Source organism: Hemitrygon akajei, chromosome 6 (genome assembly GCF_048418815.1).
Source record: "Hemitrygon akajei chromosome 6, sHemAka1.3, whole genome shotgun sequence".
Taxonomy (NCBI): Eukaryota; Metazoa; Chordata; class Chondrichthyes; order Myliobatiformes; family Dasyatidae; genus Hemitrygon; species Hemitrygon akajei.
Window position 1 is genome coordinate 143,513,482 of NC_133129.1, and position 16,398 is coordinate 143,529,879.

Below are 16,398 nucleotides of genomic sequence, written 5' to 3' on the forward strand. Positions count from 1 at the left end.
GTATTTGCACACCTTGCTTACATTCCATATATCATTGCAGTCCTTTTCTTTTTCTTCCCCACCCCGCCACCACACCATGTGTCCACTACTTTCTCCACTTGTTTCCTGAAAGCATATATTCCTCCTGGCTATGATTCAATGGGAATTTGCAGATTTCTGACCCACTGCACTTAAAGCTTTCCATTTTAAATGTGGGCTTGGACAGTGAATCGCATTTGTCTGTTTGATGATGAAGATAGATAAGAATCTGAACATGATGACCATACCTTCCCAATAGGCTTAGTGGAGAGGATGAGGATTGGAAGGTCAGGCAATTTATTTTTTAGCCATTGATACCATGGATTGGATTCCAATCAGTTACCCTGGTGTTATGGTCTGCACAGTTCTTGACTCAATGGAGGCCTAATCACATCTTCAGCAGAGGTAGAAATACAGATGACTTCAAAAAGTTACTCACTAAAAACAGAAATGTTGGATTCTTTTTCTATATAGAATGCCACATCTCTGCTGGCCTCATTGGATCTGAGAGCAATTTACTCCACAGCAAACAAGCTATTAACAGATACTTATGGGGCTGACAGAAAAATAATCAAAGAAGTAGGTAAAAGGTGACAATGTGGGGTTGGGTTTGGACTGTGATCGTGACAGTCTTAACTTCTTGTCCATGGAAAATGTGAATATATTGTTGAGCAAAATGTGCAGCAATGGAGGTGCTCCAAAAGGGATCTAATATTGTGGTTAATTTATCCCAATTACACATGTCACTACAGAAAGTCAGGCTTGACAAACAGCAATGTAAGAAGCCTGTAAGCTGATAAGTTAGACATCTATATTGTCACATTGATCACTTACCAATCTGAACTTTTCTGCTCAGGTGTCTAATGACCACTTGAGTCCAGGTACCATTAGAAGAATGCCAAATGGTTACGACAGCATTATAATACTGAATATCGTGGAATTCCATTTCTGTACAAAAGTCACTGCAAGAACAAAATTAAGTGTTAATAATTCATAGCCCTAATTTTTAATAAAGAATATGTTCATATGGCAGTACGCTGCCAAGGGATTACCAAGTATGCGATAGTTACTGTAGTTAATAATCCTGCAAAAGACACCTGAATGAGCACCTTCTCAAACTCAGTTGATACCTGCAGTTTGGTTAATGTGTTTAAATAGAGTTCACAAATCAGAAAATGTGCAACTTTCACCCAAAAGATGATGAGCAAGCTTAGTCAGAACAAGCTTGATTTTTTTTATATGGCCCGCAAGCATTGGTTTGAAGGTGATGTTTACAGAAGAAAAGCAGCACAGATTGTATCTCTTCTCAGGAACAGCCCTTTGACAGGATTTCACAGGGTAGAGTCATTGCCTGTTTTATAGCAGCATTCCTGCCACCCTTTTTTACCATTAACACAGTTTAAAGGACCACTGCCATCAATAATTTCTGATTTGCAAACCAGACCTTTTATATTCATATCATCCATCTTACAAAGCTTTATAACATTACTGAGATAAATCTTTTGCCATTGCATTTTTTGTTCTGGCCCTGTTATAACTATCAGATGCACAGTGTCAGATGGGCTCTATGACACTGTGTCTCAAACCCCAAATTGGCAAATTAATGACTCATTATATGATCACAGCAAAAAAATCTGAACAGCACGAGATAAATTTAAATTGTGCAAGCTAATAAATACCTCAAGTATAGCTGAAGCCTCTGTTGAGAAAGCTAAGTATTGATGCTGATCAATACAAACCAATTTCTGGCCCAATTACTGTACTGATCTGTGCTGAGGTAGCTGATTGCAGCCAACATGTATGTAACTTCCTTTCAGTTCTCAAAAAGTGCTAGAGGAACGTGGCATGTGTTAACCTTTCGGATGTCACCTTTCTGTTAGACAAAGGGCCTAACCTGAGAAGTTAACCTGGTGTTCCTCTGTTCAGCTGATGAAAGGACTACAGCCAGCAGTAAATCAGCCAGAACACGGGTTCTTGATTGCTGTTCAGTAGCATCTGTAGGAAAATACCCATGCTTGGGTTTTGGAGTATAATATCAAAGTCAGATGTGCTGATTTTGCTATTTAAATAGCTTGCCAATGTTCATTTTAAACTCACTGATTATAAGTGACTATTAGATGACCTCACTTGAAACTGAATGATAACTGTTACCTCCTAATTTACTGTGGACCAGTGCCTTCAAGATTAAGTTCGGAAATAAAGTTAGGTCCAAAGAAAAAGCAGGCGAATAAGTGTTCTTAAAAAATTCTGCAGTATCGCCCCTTGCAATTTCAGATGCACTTTATCTCAACTTTTCTCTTAGGCAAAATATATTGAACAATTTTTCAGAGATTTATCTAGTCTGCTTTTGCTTCTGAAAATAAGAAAATATCCTCCCAGCCGTGAATTTAATAATAATAATAGCTGAGAAACTACTAATTACTCTATACCTCCACAGCTGCCTAATGCAATGCATCACTTAAATTAATTAATGATTTCAATCATGAACTTTTTGAAAAATGGTACAATTCCTCCCGTGTCTACAATGCAGTGACCTGGGAGTGTGAAATCTGTATTATGTAGCAAGTAACCAATTAATTGATTCGCAAATTACTTAAAGTTTGTTAAACCCAAGGGAGCAGTCAGGCTAATGACAGAAGTCCTTTTCCCTTCCTCTGATTGTTTTTAAAAAGCCATCAATCTTGGCACTTCACTGGCCCTTTTGAATGGTACCTGTGATCCAGCTCAGTTACCTGTGGACCACAGATTTGCAGTCAAACATTTTGTTTAAGCATTGGCTAAGTGGCTGCTACTGTTCCCTGGTATCAGGCAGCCTAATCTCAGCCCCTATTAGCAATTGCTGTCATTCAGATACACAGTGTCTGGCTGATTTAAATAAAATGAAATGAAGATAGTTGTTTCTGGTCCCTTGGCTTCAGTCATTGCTATAAACATATGCTCCACGTCCTGCTTCTTTCCATCTTATTTATGACTTTAATTTGTTGTGTGGGCTGTGTTAGAAATTAAATTTAATACAATTCTCCGAGGGACCCTGTCATATAATAACATGGTAATTTCTGTGTATCCTTTTGAAAAATGAGGAAATTAATTCTTCTTGACATGTTCTAATTATTCCAGTGTGAATGGCAAACGTACTTTCCTGGCCCCTGAAGTGTTATAGGCAAGTGGCTGCTTTGCAGCACTGAGGTGCTAATGCTGACCAGCAGTGCGTTTAATTTGAAACATGAGTAGACACCTTTCAACACACCTTAGTAATATGGGAGTGCTTTACAAAAATTAATTCACAACTTATTTAGCGGCTTAGCCTCGGGGTTAGATTTTTTTTCCCAGTCTGGTGTTGGTTTCTGAGAGGAATTTTTATAGATGTAATTCATTATTTTTTAACCTACTGTTTTTCATTAATTGCTCAAATGCAACTCAGATATTTCAAGATATTTTAAAAAATAGTGTTTTTTCTTCAGTCATCTTTACAAAATAAACAGTTACTGACCTTGGAATTATTCATTTTGCCAACTGGTGGGAGGGCGGGGGAAAGAAAGAAAACAAACTCACAGATTTAGTCATCTTTAGAAACATGACCTACGTAGGACCAGGAAGAACTCTATGTTTACTGAAAATGAAGTGACCCAATGGTAATTAAAGAGACAAATTTGCCAATAGTGAAAGAGAGGAGCAGACCTTTTTGAAAGAGAAGTTGCAACATTGGAGGTTTGAAATGAATTTGGTTCGGTGGGCTTACACTGCATGTTTGTGCTGTGTAAGTTAGTTTCAGCCAGGATAGAGCTGAGGTTATTGCAATTGATTTTGCTGTTCCTAGGCTACAGAGGCATGGAGGAGGAGGCTGGAATTCAGCTATGGCCTGAACCTTAACTGCATCTACTCTAAACTCACAAAGGAATTAAGGCCACTTGGGGAAGGCACTAGAGTTTGGCCTTGTGCCTACCAAATGGCAATCCAGCCGTACAGCTTGCTCTGAAAAAAATGGGAAAAAGGTTTTCAATTTTTTCAACAAGAATGAAAATGATTATGTGTCAATGATTAGTGTTGATGGCAGCAAAAGATTAAGTTTCTTCTGCAGTACTTTATATGTAAGCAAGTAATACAAGATTGCAATGTATTTGAATGGAAAAGGATAAATATGGCGTACATTTTTGTATTATTGGTACATAAGATCATACTAAATATCAACTCAGACATATGTGCCTCAGAATTAAGTTTCTTTTAGGAATTCATCTTATGTTTTCACAATTCTGTAGATGTTTTGCCTTCCATTTACCAAGTTTATGGATTTAAAATGGTTTATCATGTAGCTTTTCAACACCTACACATTCTAATATGATGCAATGCTTTGGCAAGCATTAATGCAGGAGTTACACTGTATGTCATGAAGCAAATCCTTCAGCATACTGTCCCCAACATATTGTTGTGTTTTTGAAATCATCTGTAGTCTCACCCATGTAGGAATAGCAGAATGCTTTCCTTAAAATACATATAGAACTTCATTTGCTGAATTTAAATTCTCTAGCTGCTATAGTGGGATATGAACTTGTGTTGGGGTATGAACTAGGGTCTACAAATCTTTTGTCCATGTTTCTTAATTACTAGTTGAGTCATACAATTCTATCTATCAGACTCATACTACATAATTGATCCTTACTGAAGCAGTTGTCAATGTCCTTGAGCTGTAGAGTTGGAAAAATGTCAAATGGAAATCCTTAGTCCTATCACCTCAGCTTCCAATTGTTTGTATGTTTAGGAGAACTCTATGTGGAAATGAGTGAATGAACAATTGGGTGTTTATATTTGTGTGTAATATATGCTCGAATATAGGAGTTAGTTGATTGTCAGAGTTAACCAGCTGGCTGCTTAACAACACTAATGAGGATTAGATCTCACTAAGATATATGCTGTACACTGTGGAAACCAAATAATGGTCCCAAAGTGGCTTTCCATTACTGGGGCCATGTAATATTGCTGGCTCTGAAATCAACATGTCTTGAAAAATTACATATTTTCAGGCATTAAAATTGTGATGAGTATTAGGGTAGGATTCTGCCTTGTACAGATTGATGAAGTCTCTGGTTTAGGCAGAACTCTAAGCCACCCAGTAAAAGTCCTATGGAAATAATTGCACAAGATGGTAAATTTGTCACCTCTATTCTACCTCCGTTGTCATCCTATTTGTGCTGAGCAAAATGAGCTAAAGTTGCCCATGAGTCAAGTTTTGTTTTACAGCAGAATCAGATAAGCGCTTCATTCCTCCTGCTCTACTAACGTCACTGGCCAAATAACTTTTGTGGTCTGTTTTTATTATCATTCAGTTGTTAAAATGTTTGAACACTCCAAACACTTGTTCGGTTCCATTTCTGCTTGGGCAGCTCAGAGAATTATGGGGACTAACCTGGGATGATCCTGGTCTGTGCATTTAAATCCTGCTTTAAATGCCTCAGCCAATGTGGGTACCTCTGAACAGTTAATAATGTGGCATTCAATGACACAAAGTTATCTATCTGGCTAGCTATGAGCTCTACTGGGCACAAGTCCTCTGAAGAAAATCTCTTTGCTCAGATAAATTCATAATTCCAGTAAAACACATCGGCGGCTTCCATTTCTTTAGCTCTTCTTTCTATCAGCGTCCTGTCAAGTGTGTACGAGTTACTACGCTTAGCTGGTAATTTATTTTATGTACCTGAACCAAGAACACAGTGTTCACTTTGCTGCTCCTTTCTTTCTATATGTTTAGTAAGTAACATGGATACTGCATTAGATCACACTACGTTTAAGATCATGTTTCCTGTCACATGCATTGTGAAATGTAGAATCGGGTTTCACTTGCCTCTTAGCACAGTGAAATTCAAGGAGAAATTGGTTTTGGAGTAGGCTGGCCACAAGGGTCATAAAGGCAATTGCAAACCAATCGTATATTGAGAGGAGATCAGTAACAGACTAACACATATAGAAACGGACATTGATAATAAAACCACGCTTATCGATAACTAACCGATTTGAGAATGAAACAAAGTCCAAGACTTTTCCCATGTTATTTATCACAGATTATTGACAGATCAACATCTTATAGAACAGGAGATCAGTATACTATAGAACAGGGATTATCACAGCTACTTATTCAATGTGGCACACTCCCGTTCCAGACTTGTAAAACAGTGATCTGTATCAGACCAATTGTATGCAAGAGCAAAGATAAATGATGTCAGGTTTGTGTAGTTAGTTCCCATGATTTAAAAGTTAAAACTACCAATGTGAGTCAGTTCATAAGATGTGCTCAACAACAATAAATTAACCAGTTAATGCTATCTTTTGCTTGTGTGTGCAGAGCAGTGAGAGATGGTAGCATTTGATCCTATCTCATTCCTTGAAAGTTTTGCTATTTTTGTTGGCATTTGAATGAGAGAAGTATTTGTTTGTAGCAGAGCATGTGGAGGAGGAAACAAACACTTTCACAATGTCATATCAGTGGGACTTGGCCAGCTGGCGCTTAGCAGACTTGTGGGGGAAAGTTTCATTTGGATGCAGTTATCAGTTCCATTACAACTTAGAACAGTTTGTTTCCTAATGAGCTGCATGGCAGGGAGTGGGTGAGGCCGAGGATCAGTGCCAGCATGCATGTGGATGGAGAGGGAGACTGAGGACTAAGTTGGTAAGTATTCTGCTATAGCTAAATCAATTCCGAGGAATGAATCTTGTCATCAGTCGAAGTGTCCATGCACATGGTGCTTGTATTAACCCCAATCTTATACTAGATTTTACTGAATTACAAGTGGCATATCTTGGTTCCAGTCTTATATAGTAAAGGCTTTCCCAATTAGAGTCTTTCTGTTTTTAAAATAGTTCCATCACTCTACCTTGCACTGTGCATTCAGATAGAATATAACTTGTTCATTTTTTCCATGAGTAATTGGAGAACAACATTCATCTTGCAATGATTAAATATCTGTACACTCAAATGCAATACAATATTAAAGCAGTATTTTGAACCTAGCATGGGAACATCTTTAGCATTATAAATATCGGCTACATCCAGTTAAAATTAACCAATTGAAAAGTGCTGTTGCCGCTGTTGAGCAGAGGTAGCATTATTAATTACTATTAATTAATTATTATTAAGAAGGAATAGAGAGGTACGTGTAGTTGAGGTTACTGTCAGATCAGCCATGGTCATAATGAATGGCAGAACAAGCTTGGAGAGCAAATGACATCCTCCTGCTCCTGATTTTTATGTTCACACGTAGAAATGTAAGTCACTTACAAGCAAAAGAATAATAGTAATGACTCTGAATCCAAGTGCTCAGAGGGCAGTTGGTGGCTGCACCTGTTGTTGTCTGAATGATAATAGGAATTGTGGCAGAGGGCACTGGGTACATTAGTCAGGCATTGATACCATGCTGGTGAGACATCTGCCTACTTCTGTTGCCTTACCACGTGCATTGAAAACTGTGGAAGCTACAAAAATCATGAGCTCTCTTGTTGAATGGATCCATGGACCTTCTGCACAGATTTATTTGAGGCAAATATTTCACATATTTTGCATAAGGTAATTGTAAGATTATTTCCTTTTAGTTTTTGCTTTTATTACAAATATGCAATGGTAAATGGTTTCTTGCTGAAGGAAAATGACAGCCACCTTTTCCAGAAATTCCACTGAGTACATCTGAGCATGAGTCATCCTTGCACGTGTGGTGTAATTTCTTCCTTGGGGCTCAAGAGATAACATTTTTCTCTTTGTCAAACTTTTCTTGGAGCATTGCAGAAACATTTGGAGCACGTTGTCCTGAGAGTGCATGTTGTTTGCTCTCTGGAGGCAACTAAGTTTCATTACTACTACCCCAGACATGGACATCTGATAGGCTAGGAAATTATCTATCTTCGTTGTTCCATGCCCAAACCCCAGTTCCCTATCACCCAACATCCACACCCCCAAGCCCAATAATGATTATTCTGATCCTCATGATCTCTGCACTAATTGTGCCAGTTCCGGCCCCTTCCTCCCCAGCATTCAGTACCTCCATGGTCACAAAACATGCCCAAGTAGGTCCATGGTGACTAAATTTCACCCTCCACCCCTTTCCTATATCACTGCCTCCCAAATCAAGTTTCTGAAAGAGGAATTGGGTAGGTGGCAATTATATTAAAAATATGCAATGAGACTTGATCCTCAGGGAAAGTGAAGTTTTTAGTGGTGGGTCAACAACTGATATGGTTTGCACTCCCTTTAAGGTGCACTATTATTTCTGAGCAATATTTGTAAGTATTATACTTGTTAACTAGGGCATTGTGTTCAGGGTCAATTACATGCTGAGCAATTTTCGTGGTTAGTTGCTTCATATGCTGTGTGGTTGTCTTGAAGAGATAATATGGCATAATTTTGTCTTTACTTCAGCATAACTGTTGAAACTGTGGTAAACTTTGTTCTTAAGGTATGGTTTTCTTTTGCAGTTTTACCTTGAAGACTTAACCCTTCATTGGGTATAATTAGGCTGAAAGAAGATCTAGTTTGGAGCTTAACATCCAAGGATACACATTGTGTTGAAAGTACAGGCAGGTCGGCAGTTGGCACAGCCTCAAAATTGAGGGGCAACCTTTTAGAACAGAGCTAAAGAGCCAGAGAGTAGTGAATCTGTGGAATGCTCTGCCACAGACTATGGTGGAGGCCAAGTCCGTAGGTATATTTAAGGTGGAAGCTGATTGTTTCCTAATCAGTTCGGGCATCAACGGATAATGACGAGAAGGCCACATGGATATGGAGTTGAGTGGGATCCGGGATCAGCCATGATGGAATGGTGGAATAGGCTCAATGAGTTGATCGGCTTAATTCTACTCCTATGTCTTATGGTCTTATAGAGGGTGGGGGGGTGTGGTGTGTGGGATGGCTCTGTTGATAAAGAATGAAATCAAATCCTCAGAAAAAGGTGTTATAGGATTGGAAGATGTAGAATCCTTGTGGGTAGAGTTAAGAAAATAACAGGCATCCGTTAGTCTCGTGAGACCATGGATTTGCACCTTGGAAGGCTTCCAGGGTGCAGGCCTGGGCAGAGTTGTATGGGAGACTGGCAGTTGCCCATGCTGCAAGCCTGCCCCTCTCCACGCCCCGATGTTGTTCAAGGGAAGGACACTAGGACCCAAGCAGCTTAGCACCGGTGTTGTCGCAGAGCAATGTGTTGTTAAGTGTCTTGCTCAAGGACACAACACGCTGCCTCAGCTGAGGCTCGAACCAATGACTTTCAGATCACTAGACCGATGCCTTATCCACTAGGCCATGTGCCAACAGAGTTAAGAAACTGCAAGGATAAAAAGACCCTAGTGGAAGTTACACACAGGCCTCCTAACAGAAGTTAGGATGTGGGTTACAAATTACAACACTAGATAGAAAACACGTCAAAAGGTCAATATTGTGGTAGACATGGGGGATTTCAATATGCAGATAGTTTGGGAAAATCAGGTTGGTGCTGGATCCCAAGAGAGAGAATTTGTAGAATCCCATGTGATGGCTTTTAAGAGTAGCTAGTGGTTAAGCTCACTAGGGGAAAGGTTATTCTGGATGTTGCGTAAGAACTGGATTGGATTAGGGAGCTTAAAGTATAGAAACCTTTAGGAAGCCGTGGTCACTGTGCAATATGAGAGTGAGAAGCCAAAATCAGATGTGTCAGTATTACAGTGGAGAAAAGGGTATTATAGAGCCATGAAAGAGGGGATGGCCAAAGTTGATTTGAAGGCGAAACTAACAGATATAATGACAGAACAGCAATGGCTGACATTTCTGGATAAAAATTCAGAAGGTGCAGGATAGGTACATCCCAAAGGTGATGAAGTAGTTTAAAGCCAGGATGATGCAACCGTGGCTGATGAGGAAGGTCAAAGACACCATAAAAGCAAAAGAGAGGCCATATAATGGAGCAAAAATTAGTGGAAAGTTAGAGGATTGGGAAGCTTTTAAAAAACAAAAGAAGATAAATAAAAAGCCATAAGGAAGGGGAAGATGAAATATGATAGTAAGGTAGCCAGTAATATCAAAGAGGGTAACAGTTTCTTCAGATATATGAAATGTAAAAGAGAGGTGAAAATGGATATTGGACTGCTAGAGAGTTAGTATTGGGGGACAAGGAAATGGTGGACAAACTAAATAAATATATATTGCATCCATCTTTGCTGAGGAAGACATTTGCAGTATGTCAAAAGTTTGAGAATATTGAGGGCCGAAGTGAGTACAGTTGCTATTAATAGGGAAAAGGTGCTTGGGAAGCTGAAAGGTTGGATGTCACCTATCCCAGATGGACTACACTCCAGGGTTCTGAGTGAGGTAACTGAAGAGATTGTGGAGACATTAGTAATGATATTTCAAGCTTCTGGCATGGTTCAGGAGGTCTGGGAAATTGCAAATGTCACTCCATTCTTCAAGAAGGGAGGGAAGCAGAAGAAAGGAAATTGTAGGCCATTTAGCCTGACCATAGTGGTTGGGAAGTTGTTGGAATTGATTATTAAGAATGAAATCTTAGGGTACTGGGAGGCACGTGATAAGATAGGCCAAAGTCAGCATGGTTTCCTTAAACAAACATCTTGCCTGACAAAACTGTTGAACTTCTTTGAGGAAATAACAAGGAGAATCAGTGGACGTTCTGTACTTGGATTTTCAGAAGGCCTTTGACAAGACCCTGCACACAAGCCAGCTGAACAAAATAAGAGACCATGGTATTATAGGAAAGATACTGGCATGGATAGGGGATTGGCTGATTGGCAGGAGACAAAGAGTGGGAATAAAGGGAGCCTTTTCTGGTTAGCTGCTGGTGACTAGTGGTGTTCCACAGGGATCAGAGTTGGGACCGCTTCTTTTTACATCAATGATTTAGATGACGGAGTTGATGGTTTTGTGGCCAATACAAAATAATTAGGTAAATGTTGAGGAAGCAGGGAGGCTGCTGAAGGACTTAGACAATTTAGGAGAATGGATAAAGAAGTGGCAGATGGAATACAGTGTTGGGAAGTCTATGGTCATGCACTTTGGTAGAAGGAACAAAAGCATAGACTACTTTCTAAACAGACAGAAAATTCAGAAATCTGAGGTGCAAAGGCAGTTTTCGTGCAGGTTAACCAGGTTGAGCTGGTTGTGGGGAGGCAAACGCAATGTTAGCGTTCATTTTGAGAAGACTAGAATATAAAATGAAGGGCGTAATGCTAAGGTTTTATAAGGCATTGGACAGACTGCACTTGGAGTATTGTGAGCAGTCTTGGGCCCCTTATCTAAGAAAGGATGTGCTGACTTTTGAGAGGGTTCAAAGGAGGTTCACAAGAATAATTCTGGAAATTAAAGGGCTATCATATAAGACGCGTCTGATGCCTTTGGGACTGTGCTCGCTGGAATTTGGAAGAATGGGGGGCGTGTGATCACATTGAAACCTATTGAATGTTGAAAGATATAAATAGAATGGGTGTGGAGAGGCTGTTTCCAATAATGGGGGAGTCTAGGACCAGAGGATACAACCTCAGAATAGTGGGATATCCATTTAGAATGGAGATGAGGAGGAATTTCTTTAGCTAGATGGTGCTAAATGTCTTGAATTCATTGCCACAGGTGGCTGTGAAGGCCAGGTAATTTTTGGGTGCATTTCAGGCAGAGGTTGATAGGTTCTTGATTAGTCAGGGCACAAGGTTATGGGGAGAAGGCAGAAGAATGGGGTTGAGAAGGAAAATGGACCAGCCATAATGAAATAGCAGAGTAGACTCGATGGGCTGAGTCAACTCCTATCTTTTATGGTCTTATGGTAGTTCCCCAGGTTTAACTACCTCCATGTTCCTCACCTGGTTTTTTACAAGTATGAACATTGGCAATGATGTGAGGCACAGATATTCCGCAGTAATCTCGCAACCATAGGAATGTGCTTCAGCAAGAGTTGCCAGTCCATTGTATCGTGGGGCTTACTGAATTGCAAAGTTCAGAGTGCAAAAAAAATCACTCATGGTTAAAATAGGGCAAGAAAGATCTTATGGGAGCTCCTTGATCATAAACTTTCTTATTGTCATTATCCACAGATACTAGCTGACCTTAGAAGTTTTTTTTCCAGTATTTCCAGCATTTTCTCTCTCTATTTCAAGAGAATTAGCATGAGACGAGTATGGATAAGAAATGGTGAGTGAAGTGAGAATGGTAAATAGTTCCCTGGTAATGATAAGACCTGTATTATTTCAAATCTGATTTAGGAAAGCAAGGCAGATTGGCCAAATTTACATATGACATCAAAATATTTGGGTCAGCTGCATCTAAGATGGCAGCTAAATACATTGAGCTAGATAGAATATGGCAGAAAATAGAAACAGTTTAATATATATTAAATATAATACACTACTCTTTAGATGGCCGGCTACTGATTTAGCAGCATCAGCACCTGGCTTCGAGGCAATTGGTCTTGGGTTCAAATCCGGCCGGCTCCTTGCACGCTTTCCATCCCTGCAGGGTTGAGCATCAAGCTAGCAACTTGGCCTTGTGTAAAAAAAAATCAGATAAAATGCGAAAGAATTGGCAAGGATGCCACTCGATGTGCCACAAGGCGCGGAGAGGAATCACAACTACTCTTTAGAAGAATAAATATGTAAACTAAATAGAAAGATGTACTGAGAGCTGTAGTGTAAGTGGAAGGACACTTAAGCTAAGCTGTGAAATACGAATGTATGCTAAAGATAGTAAAGGACAACTTTAAGATTTATGCTGGGAACATCCTAAGATAAAATGTGTTTATCATAGGGAATTAGTTCTGAGAGGAAGGAGGTGGAGATGGAACACCATAAGCATAGGGGCAGAATTAAGCCATTCAGCCTCCCCCAGTCTGCTCTGTAAAGTAATGGTAGGTTCCTCATGGAGGAAATATAACATTTTCCACATGTGTGCTAAGATAAACAGAATAATACTTTCATCTTTCTCTAAGTTATGACTTTTTAGAGGTAATTAAGAGCAGTAACTATATCTGCCCTTGGCTTCAGTTTAAACTAGGGAAGTGGGTCCAATTGTACCACTGCTATTACCCACCAGCCTAATTTATTTCAATCAGCAGTGATTGAAGATTTGAAATTCCCAGCCCATATACTCGGTCAATGATGGATACTTGAAAACAGTTGACACCCAGCTAATCAAAATTAAAAATGTAGTTAGCATTTGAACACATCTATGTTTGCCAAACTTGAGAACAACACAAGTATGACCATGTAATTCAGTTCTCCTGGCTCTACCTGACTAAGAAAGCATTGCTGACAAGCAGATTTTGAACTAAAATATCAATTAAGTGGCCTAGCTTCCAAAACTACAAACCGCTATTAACATCTGCCACTTGTCTCAGCCTTGATGGAAAGTTCCAACTATTTTAAACAAATTAATCAAAAATGATGTCAGCTGGACTTGAGAAATGAGCTGTAATATTTGTTTCAGGCTGTACAATTTTTGTCAATGTTAGAACATGGCACTCAGTAAAGAAACTACAGTTCATGTGCAGAGGCTGTAAAAAGGCAAGAAAAAAAAGCCATAATCATTTTGCACCTTATTACATCTCTTAGAAACATTTCAAAGTATGTCCATTACAGCAAATTACTTCATGTAGGCACAATAGTGGTTGTTATTTGGGCAACTGCTATTGTCAGTTTGTATAGAGCAAGCCTCCATATAGAGCAAAGAAATGGATGAACATTTTATCTGGTTTTGTTAGCTGTTGGCCAAGGCAGCAGAAAACACCCTGCTCTATTTTGGATGGTGTTGCAGGGTCTTTGAAACTGAACTATCAGAATGAGCAAATGAGAGTTTGTTTTTACACTGCAACTGTAAGAACTCTTTCTCATTGTGACCATCAGGAAGCCTAAAGGTGCACACTCAACGATTCTGGAAAAACTTCTTTCCCTTTGCCATCTGATTTCTGAATGGACATTGAATGCCTGATCACTACCTCACTACTTTTTTATTTCCTACTTTTTGCACTGCTTATTTAATTTAACTATTTAATACACTGTATACAGTCAGCCCTCCTTATCCGTGGGTTCTGCATGCGCGGATTCAACCAACCGCGGATCGGGAAAACTTGGAAGTTCTCTCTCCAGCACTCGTCGTTTGAGCATGTGCAGACTTTTTTTCTTGCCATTATTCCCTAAACAATACAGTATAACAACTATTTACATAGCATTTACATTGTATTAGGTATTATAAGTAATCTAGAGATGATTTAAAGTATACGGGAGGATGTGCGTAGGTTACGGCGGATTGGGATTGAAATCTAGAGATGATTTAAAGTACAGGCAGTCCTTAAATCGGATTTGTATATAAGTCAGAATAGGAACATCCAGTATTATTTAGCGTCAGTTAGTCAAACGTTTGTCTTTGTATATAGTATATATTTTACCTTTCTATGCATATAAAACACTTAAGAAACGTATATATTTCAATAATTAAACCACTGCGTTGCTTAGTAATAATTGTAGCTTTCATCGGGGCAGGGTCTTTCACATGCTTCATTATTCTCACTGATGGCGTTTCACCTCTTTCCGATCACTTTATTATTTCCACTTTATTTTCAATCGTGATCGTTTTCTATCAAAGGAACAGAAACACTGTGGATTCAGCAGCAGCTGCAGGTAGTGGGTCTGGAGCTCCCCGGGTCCTAAAGTCCACCGCACTGAGACAGGTTAGATACGGGACTTGAGCATTTGCGTTTTTTGGTATCCATGGGGGATTGGTTCTGGAACCAATCCCCCGCGGATAAGGAGGGCCGACTGTATGCCGCTGATATTAAACCTGATTCTGATTTTCATGACATATCTGACAATACAGGCCATCTTCTATCGCACACTTTAAAAAATTATGAAAACAGATTTTTTAAAATTCTAAACAGAGCTAATGTGTATACATTTCTGTAAAGAAGAGTGTATGAAGTGGGGTCAGATTGAGATTTCCAAACATGGAAATGTGTGGACATGGGAAAGATCTCCAGGATGAACTGCTAATGGCTTAAGGTATTTGCGATCTCATCATCCTGTGCTTACTGGAACAAGTCAAACAAGCCTTTGATTCTTGGTTGACATCATCTATCCCACTTTTGCTCTTCATTTTAGTCACCTGCATGTAACTCTCATTCTGCTAATACTAAAGGACAAAGTTACATTTGAGAAATTTTTGTCCAACAGGAGATCAAGAGGGACATAACTAAGAAAAGCTATATTTTGTAATGTTTAAAATTAGAAATTAGTGCTGAAAACAGAGTTGGTGTGTGCATATTGAGGCTTGATGAGTAGATTTCCTGTTCCCTCTTTTCATGCACTGGTAAATTATTTGCATTAATTTATCAGATTAGAGAATGGGAACAAATAGGGTACACTCCAACCAAAGCTTTTAAACAAATTGTTGAGTAATAAACTTGGAAATGTTGCACAAAGTATTTTTCAACATGCATCAGCGTTTTGCAATAGAAAGGTATCAGCCAAGAACTTCCATCCAAAGGTTTGAACACGGTTACATTTACTATTATTATTGTATCCTCTGAGCAATTATTTAACTTGCTCTCAGATAAAGGACACTGTTGTCTGGTCAAGATCTACTGGTTATTTTCTAATCATTTTAAATACTGATTGTGCACTTAAAATAGATTTTTCAAATAAGTTTTCTATCATGAAATAGAACATGGTCTTAATAAACAAAACTAAACAGTAACTTTGACATGAGTTGTCACAGTAATGCAATTACGAAAATGGAAGTTCAAAAGGAAACATTAGTGACTTTAAATTGATTCTCTGTTATAGAAAGATAAATTTTAAAATCATACGATTTTGCTTTTTTTGGCTGTGGTTCAGTCTATACGATCAGCAATCTATTATTAAATTGTGATTGCTTTATATGGTTAAATGTATTCCTTTGTGAGGTCTAGCATTATAGATTATGTGCTGTCTTTCAAATTGAGGTTATATGTATGTACATAGAACAGTTTATGTCACTGGTGCGATTTGATTTAAATAAATTGCTTTTGCTTTATCAGGGTCTTTAAGAGATTTGTCTTACAATACATGTAGAAATAACGAGGGATGCACACATAGCTGGCAATTATTAATTAGTTTAGCTCAGATTTAAAAACTTGAAGACATAACAATTACTCTGTCCTGATAAGGGTCTCGGCCTGAAATGTCAACTGTTTATTCATTTCCATAGATGCTGTCTGACCTGCTGAGTTCCTCCAGCATTTTGTGTGTGTTGCTCTGGATTTCCAGCATCTGCATCATGTCTTGCGTTTACAATTATTGTGTTATTTAAAATTGATTTATTTTTATTTGAATGGCATTAAGACATGGGGAGTCAAAGAACATACCTTAACACTAAGTAACTTTCCACTACCCCTACTCAAATGT

The 16,398-nt window shown here is 38.8% G+C and overlaps 1 protein-coding gene across 17 annotated transcripts in view; it reads left to right on the top strand.

Moving 5' to 3' along the window:
* The window catches only part of sox6 (SRY-box transcription factor 6), a 598,739-nt gene that overhangs the window by 121,791 nt on the left and 460,550 nt on the right, over positions 1–16,398 (top strand). Inside the window, exon 1 of one of the 17 annotated variants that reach the window (XM_073049442.1) lies at positions 6,659–6,676. The exons of the other annotated variants lie outside the window; for them this stretch is intronic. The gene's annotated coding sequence lies outside the window, so the exon portion shown is untranslated. Of the gene's footprint in view, positions 1–6,658; positions 6,677–16,398 lie in introns of those variants that run through there. 17 annotated transcript variants of the gene reach the window in all.